The sequence below is a fragment of the Cupressus sempervirens genome, chromosome 8 (genome assembly GCF_028749045.1).
Source record: "Cupressus sempervirens isolate cs-2001-9-10 chromosome 8, ASM2874904v1, whole genome shotgun sequence".
Classification (NCBI taxonomy): domain Eukaryota; kingdom Viridiplantae; phylum Streptophyta; class Pinopsida; order Cupressales; family Cupressaceae; genus Cupressus; species Cupressus sempervirens.
Window position 1 is genome coordinate 351,407,012 of NC_143125.1, and position 7,434 is coordinate 351,414,445.

Genomic DNA, 7,434 nt, shown 5'->3' on the forward strand with positions numbered 1-7,434 from the left:
TAGTTGGTTGCACAACTAGCCTCAATAGTATGTTGCCTCGATATGTAATTAACATTCAAGCTAGTTTTTTAGTTATTTTTGAGCATTTTTTACATGTTTTGGTAGTTTTAGTCAAAATTATCATGCGATAGCCCTAGAGTATCATACCACAGGTTTTTAGTCTATCCTAGGATATATCTGGTATTTATAGTAGTGTTATAGTTTTCCATTTCATATATACCCATGAGTCATACAATAGTAGGAAAAGTATTGTGTTAGAGTAAAGTATCATACAAGGGTCATATGAAGTATCATATGATACTAGATCATCCAAAAAGAGTTACACTTATAAATTAAGTCACTTAGAATCATCAATACTTAGTTAAGTGCTTTTATAGTTGATTTTTAATATCCATAGGTTCATTATGATTCTCACTGACATATTTGCTTGTATTCTTGATGCAAGTTTCTTTTCCAGAATTATCTACTAGAGCACCTAAGGTAGTTGGTTTGTGACTTGTTCCTTAATTATCAGCTGATGAGAGAGCCACTCTAGGGGCCAAGGAATTTGGCAAGTTACTATAGCTGCCTCATATTTAGGAAAACTATGGATTGTTGACACCTTTGGTCGAGAGATGGCATAACAAGTATAATACTTTTCATCTACTGATGGGTGAGGCAAAGATCACCCTTGAGGATGTTCATAGGATCCTTCACATTCCATGCACCAGAGATTTGGTTAGTATCATTAATAAGTTCCATTGTCAATTTATGCACTTAGTCTATTTGATATCAATTTTCATGCAAAAACTTTATGTTACAAGTATACTTTGATCAATTCCCAAAGGAGAGTAGAGCTACATTGCATACAGTGTTTGAGGATGACACAATACTAGATAGGTATATCTTTTGGGAGTATGTGATAGAATAGGGATCAACATCTAGTGGCATGTATTGTGAAATTTTGATTGGGTAATTCCTAGCTACCGATAGGAGCCAGAAGGTGTTTCCATGTAGATGGGGGAGACTAGTTATGGACCTGATGAACAGGCCACTTTGGATGGCATGGGGTCCTACCCTATTGGTATACATGTATTATGAACTAAATGATATAGTCTATAGGAAGGTGAAGAGATAGATGAGTTCAATGATATTGGCATAGGTGTGGGCATGGGAGCACATTTTTGTGGTGCGCCCCAGAGTTTAGTTGAGACGAAAGGGGGAGGCCATACATATATAGCTATTTAGGGTTCATAGCACAACCACATATTGGAGAGATTTCTTTCTATCAATGAGTGTTGGATTTATTTGGCTTCATTTGACTAGAGACCATATGTTGGATGTAAAGAGTGGGTGGAGGCTAGAGACGAGATAGAATATATATATTCTACAACCAACCATTGATAGGGAGGCATCTAGGCGTGGTGGAGAGAATCTCCATTAGAAGGGTATGAAAAAAATTTGGTAGGAGGTAGTGGATCAACATGAAAATGATTGTGTATGTGAGGTATAAATACTAGGAGGGATAGAGATGGTTGTCGATGTTGAGTTATGGAGCATGTCTATAGGACACCCAACAAATAAACTGAATGGCATTGAATTGACTTTGAGGAGTGACACATGTAGGGGTGTATCCTAACTATATGGGGTAGATGAGGAAGTGTCAATTCCCTAGGTTTGATGCCCTAGATGCAGTAGAGGTGGATAGAAATAGGGAGGGAGATGATTGAGATGATGAACCAAATGGAGGGAGGGGAGACAAGGAATAAGGTAGCACTAGTGGGTTCAAGGGTGATGCCCCTTCTAGTAGTTGACCTACTACTCAGTCTCAAAGCAAAGGGTTATCACTGGTAATGGAGGAGGAGACACTAGTCAAGAGACATCAATTGGGTAGGGAGAGAGATAGGGTCCAACACCAGCCAGAGCATAAGCCACGAATGGATGAAGATAGAGTAATGTAGCTAGAGGTGTAGCTATAAGTGATATAGGCATTAATGTAGTAGCTGCATACTTTCATTAGTATGCAAAACTAGTAGCTCATAGATGATCGAGATCTTAGTAAGGAGTATAGGCAAGAGAGAGATACATTGTGAGAGGATGTAGATTTTCGTGGTGCCAGACTACACTCAGTGAACAAGGACATCAAAGGGAGTAGTGCCACTACAAGATAGTACCTTGGACCCCCCTCTACAACCTCATTAGATAAATTAGGGAGAAAGCTAGAAATAGGTTGTCACTCCATATTATTTTGATGTTTGATGTACCATTGAGAAATTTTTATCTAGATTTTGTACTCATGTTGTATTGATACTTGATATTTTACCATATATATGAGATATTAGATTTGAATTTGGCATTGTGTACTTTTTTCTTTTATTTATCATGTGATGGATGTATCCTTACTTTCAACACTTGTGTTTATGTATACATGTGATGCTGATAGATATTCTTGTGCTCTCTTTTTTTATGCTCATGATATGTTGGATATTCTCATAGGTATTGATGCCTCTCATGTATGTCTAGCTTTATTTTTGATATGGACTAATTATTTAAAAACTTAACACTTATATAGATTAGATATGATGATGAGGTTAACCCCTTGTGATGACAAGAAAAAGAAAAGCTGATGAGATGAAAAGATCAAAATAAGACGATGGCATGATTGAGAAGAATCAAGAAGATGAATGTAGTTGACCAACACATCCATAAAAGATGAAGGAGACTATCTCAAAACTCAAATGAAAAACTAAGCTAGAATGAACACACTAGAAATGCAAAGTAGTACACAAAGTGTAATTGCAATGGTTGTATAATTAGGTCCTAGTTTTTATCATCAAGCCTTATTATGGACATCACAAAATCATACAATCATCACTAGTGTTAACTATGAAGATAAGAATATGATCTATATCTGCTAGGCTATGAGATTCCAACCAATGCCTCAAAGAGCTAAAGATCAAGATGGCAATGCGATTGAATTCCCTAGGTTTAGTGTAGCAAGATGATACTCATGTCAAGACACAAAATATCAAGATAGTCATGTTGGCCTAAATTTTCACCTTGCTTTGAATCTTAAAAACTCGGTGTGAAAATCTAATTTTCTTCTCTACAATTAGGGTTTGAAAATTTGATGTGCAAAGTTACCCTAGAAAAACCCTACTTTATAATACATGTCCTTGTTTTAATTATAAACCATTCTTATATTTTAAAATGTATCTCTGTGCTTTTAAAAGACTTCAAAAATTTATCAAGGTGCGACCATGCGACCAAGGTGATCACATGGTTGTTACATGTTTTGGCTCTTAACATCTTTATGGTGTGACTACATGAAATAGTTAGAAAGCTCTTTGATCACTTGGTCACAGTGGTTTGTGGCAAAAGGTCATACTAGATAGTGAATGAGCGAAACAACTAAGAAAACAATAGTCATGTGGTCTTATAGTCAAATCTAAAGTTAGAGTTTCAAGCTACTACCACACGAAAAGAGATTATCACTTAGTTGTAACTCTCATAGTATTTCAAAGTTTTGACATGTGATCACATCTAAGAAGAGATGATTTGTCATAATAGTCAAGTTATTATGTGACTGTGCCACCAAGGTTAAAAGGTGCCAATCACTTTTTCGCTACTTAAAATTCAAAAGGTAAAATAATGGAGTGACTATCTATGATCACACAGTCAGAGGCCTAGAGATACAAAGTTTTGAGATAATAGCGATTATGTAAAACTGTAAGTGCATATGATAAAATCCTTGATTACATGGTTGCAAAGCTTAAAAGATAATAATATATAAGTTATGGCTAGGAGACATGATTAAGAGCCTATTAAATATTGTTTAATCATGGTTGCATAGTTAGAAAGTACATGATAAACTTAAGCTACAACCTGGTGAAGTTGTTAAGAAGAACACAAAAGCTACTTAGTCACACAGTCACACAGTTAAGGGGTTAAGGGTTAAAAGAAGCCACAACTTGGTGAAAGGTTTTGTAACCTGTGAAGGATCCTTTGATTACATAGTCGTACACTTAAAGCTTTAAGTTGAATAGAAGGTTGCGACTAAGAAAAGTAGTTAAGAGCTAGTAACTTTCCAAGTAATCAAATGGTCATGCCTAAAAAGTAATAAAAGGGATTAAGGGTAGCGACCAAGTGATCACTCAAGCTAAAAAGATTTTGCATGGTTGCAAAACTTAAGAATTAGAAACAAAATTGAGCTATGATCATGCGATGTGGTCATAGGATGTTAAGATTTATATGATTGCCTAATCGCAAGGTTAAGAAGTTAAACATGAAGATAGACTGTGAAGCAGTGACTAAAGGGTTCACATGCTCACAAGCAAAAACATAAAAAGGTAAAGTAATTGTTGAGCCTCATGATTATCAAAAAATATATTTACTATCTAAAAAAGTGCAAAAAGGATTTTGAAAGCTGGTAGACTTAAAGACACCATTAATGTTATTCTTTTTCTCAATTGCTATTAAAGATTTGATGCTACAAATTTCTAATTAGAGCATTCATAGAATTTAGACCATTCAAAAAATTCAAAGCAAAGAAGATTGATTGCAAAATTGATTTCAAAATTTTCAGTTGCAAACAGGGTGTTTGAAGTAGTTGAATTTAGAAAAGATGGCTCACGAAGAAGGAAAGATAATCACTCAAGTCAATGTAAAAGAGGCCACTTAGGGTGTTAAGCAATCTAAAACCAAATTAGCCAACTTATATGCTAAGGAATGGGTATATTTTTTCCTAGGATTATCCCATGTGCAAATGATGAATTCTCACATTTACAAGGATACATACAGCTTCTATAGGGATGTCACTATGCCAGAAACCAATGGAAATGAGTTGTTTTGGTATTTCTACAACAACAGGTTTGAGAATCCACCAATTTTCAACCCTTGGAATAGAAACCTAGTGAAATTAATCCTACTAGAAGTAATAGTTGATGTGGACATAGTGAAAGCTTTGATAAAGTCCTATAATCCTACCACCCATGGATTTCATGGGAAAGATAGATATGAGTATATTGTGCAAGTTGGATAGAGAAACTTTCATTGAAGTATTTGACCTTAGAGGACCAATGACAAGGCCCATTGAGTAGGAGAAAATGAATGAGACTTTTAAATTATTTTTTTAAAAAAAATTAGCAAGAAGGTATTGCAAAGGTGTATCCCTAGGGCCAAGAAGGAGAAGGGTAAGCTACCAAAGAAGGTATGAGATTCCATGCCTCTAGAATTATTCAATAGACACTTTGAGTATACTATGTTTGGAGTGGATAAGATGATTGGATTAGATGACACAATGAATGCTCCTAGCTATATCTACTTTTGAGATCAGATTGAAGAAGACTATCAAAGAGGGAGATTGCTGAGAAAAGATTGATACAAGTATGATCAATATGCTTCAATCATTATTTTGTCACTAATGCCAAACCTACTATTTGCTAGTAAGATAGCTACTTCTATGATTCAAGTACTATCACTTATGTGATTGATGAAGAAGATTTGATCAAAAGATTTAACAATAGCACCTAGAGGAAAGGTTGAGTTATGATTATGTAAAGGAGTACAAGAATTAGTTAAGATAGTGATAAAATGATGCATTGATAGTCTACTTAAGGTTACAAAGATTGGTTATAATAAGAAAATCTAGAAGAACAAGTTGCACAAATTTTGTCAACAAAGCTTGACCAAGTGGATAGTAGGCGCTAAGCAAAGTTAGTGCAAGCCGAGCACAAAATCAATTGGAGTCGAGTAAAAGTTTAATCTAGTGTATGCTAAGCAAAATAGTGGATGTCGAGTAAAGTTTAGTTAATGTCGAGTTCCAGTAAAATTTAGTTCATGCTGAGTGATTTCATAGAGGATGTCAAGTAATGTAGTATGTGTAAAGCATCAGAAGCTAGATGATGCTAAGTAGCTACATTATTTAAAAGATCATGAATTTGATGGATCTGAGCTAACAAAATTGTTTTCTTGGAATTTGTGAACCAAGTGGAAGATAAGATTGATGATCTGGTGGTGCAAAAATTCAAGGTAAACTATTTTCAAGGAAATTCAAAGAGGATTCAAGGAGAAGTCTCTAGAAGAGATATGGAATGTGGGATAGATTCATTATATCCTACCTAATCTATAATAACCCTAAATTAGATGATGGCAAATGTGTGGGAAAAGATCTTAATTTTCTATTTATAGGAATGACTGGTTAGAAGCAAAAGGAGTCATGTGCAAGAACCTAAGGAAGACAGGGAGTCAAGGGTTTTACTTCATCAAGTGACCTAAGAGGAGAGATTGCATTGGCATGTTAACCAAGAAGGCTTAAGGATATGAATGTTTGAAGGGTGAACAAGCTATCAAAGCTGAAAAGTATGAAGGCCAAGTATAATGGAGGATTTAAATAGTGATATGTAATCTACAAATGAAGCTGTAAGTTTTTATTAGATCAAGCCTTACTATTACTCTCCAACAATGGTATTAGTCTAGGGTAAATCCTTTGGATTAAGGTTGACCTAACAGTCATTTGTAAATCCTTCTGCAAGTTGATTTAACAATAACCTACAAGTTTTAGTGATTTCATAATCTTATGGATGCATTCATAAAGAATATTTTATGGATTCACTAAGCTATGAATAGTTTTATTTATACATCTAGACCTTGAATAACTGATTCACCCCCCTCTTAATTATTCTAAAAGAATTCCAACAATTGGTATCAAAGTCATCAACTTAAGAGGACTAGTTTGAAGGTACTAGAAGCATATAGATAAAGATGCCAAAGAGAGAAGTACCAAAGATCAACAGAGATAACTTTCCTACATGGCAAAGCTTGATGAAGCTACACCTTGGAGGAATTGGAGATCATGTACAATCTATCATAACTACTGAGCATGTTGACCCTATTAGAGCACCAACAGCTAAGGATATGAAGAAGAAGAAAGAACATAACCAGGTAATGCTAGAGATTACCTCTACCCTAAGTTATGCCAAATTTGATGATATAAAGGGTCTTGATAGTGCAAAGAAAATGTGGGATGCCTTAGCCACCATCTATGAAGGAGACACCAATATTTCTTAGTGCCAAAGCTAAAAGTCTTAGAGGTAAGTTCGATGATATGAGAATGGAAGAAGGGAAAAATATTGCTCAATATGTTACAAGGATAAAATAAGTTGTTAATACAATAAGAGGAGCTAATGGAAAAATAGATGATGATATTGTGCTAAGAAAAGTCTTGAGAACACTATTGCCTGTATATGCTATTAGAATTTTTGCAATTCAAGAACTAAGATGTATGCCAGGAAATGATCTATCACTTGAAGGTCTGGTAGGTAGACTCACTAATTTTGAGCTATCTAACTTTGATAATTACAAACCTAAAAATATTGAATCTACTTTCAAAGCTAAAATGTCATTGAAGGTACCTGATGAGAAGAAGAAGAAGAAGAAGAAGAAAAAGATAAAGAA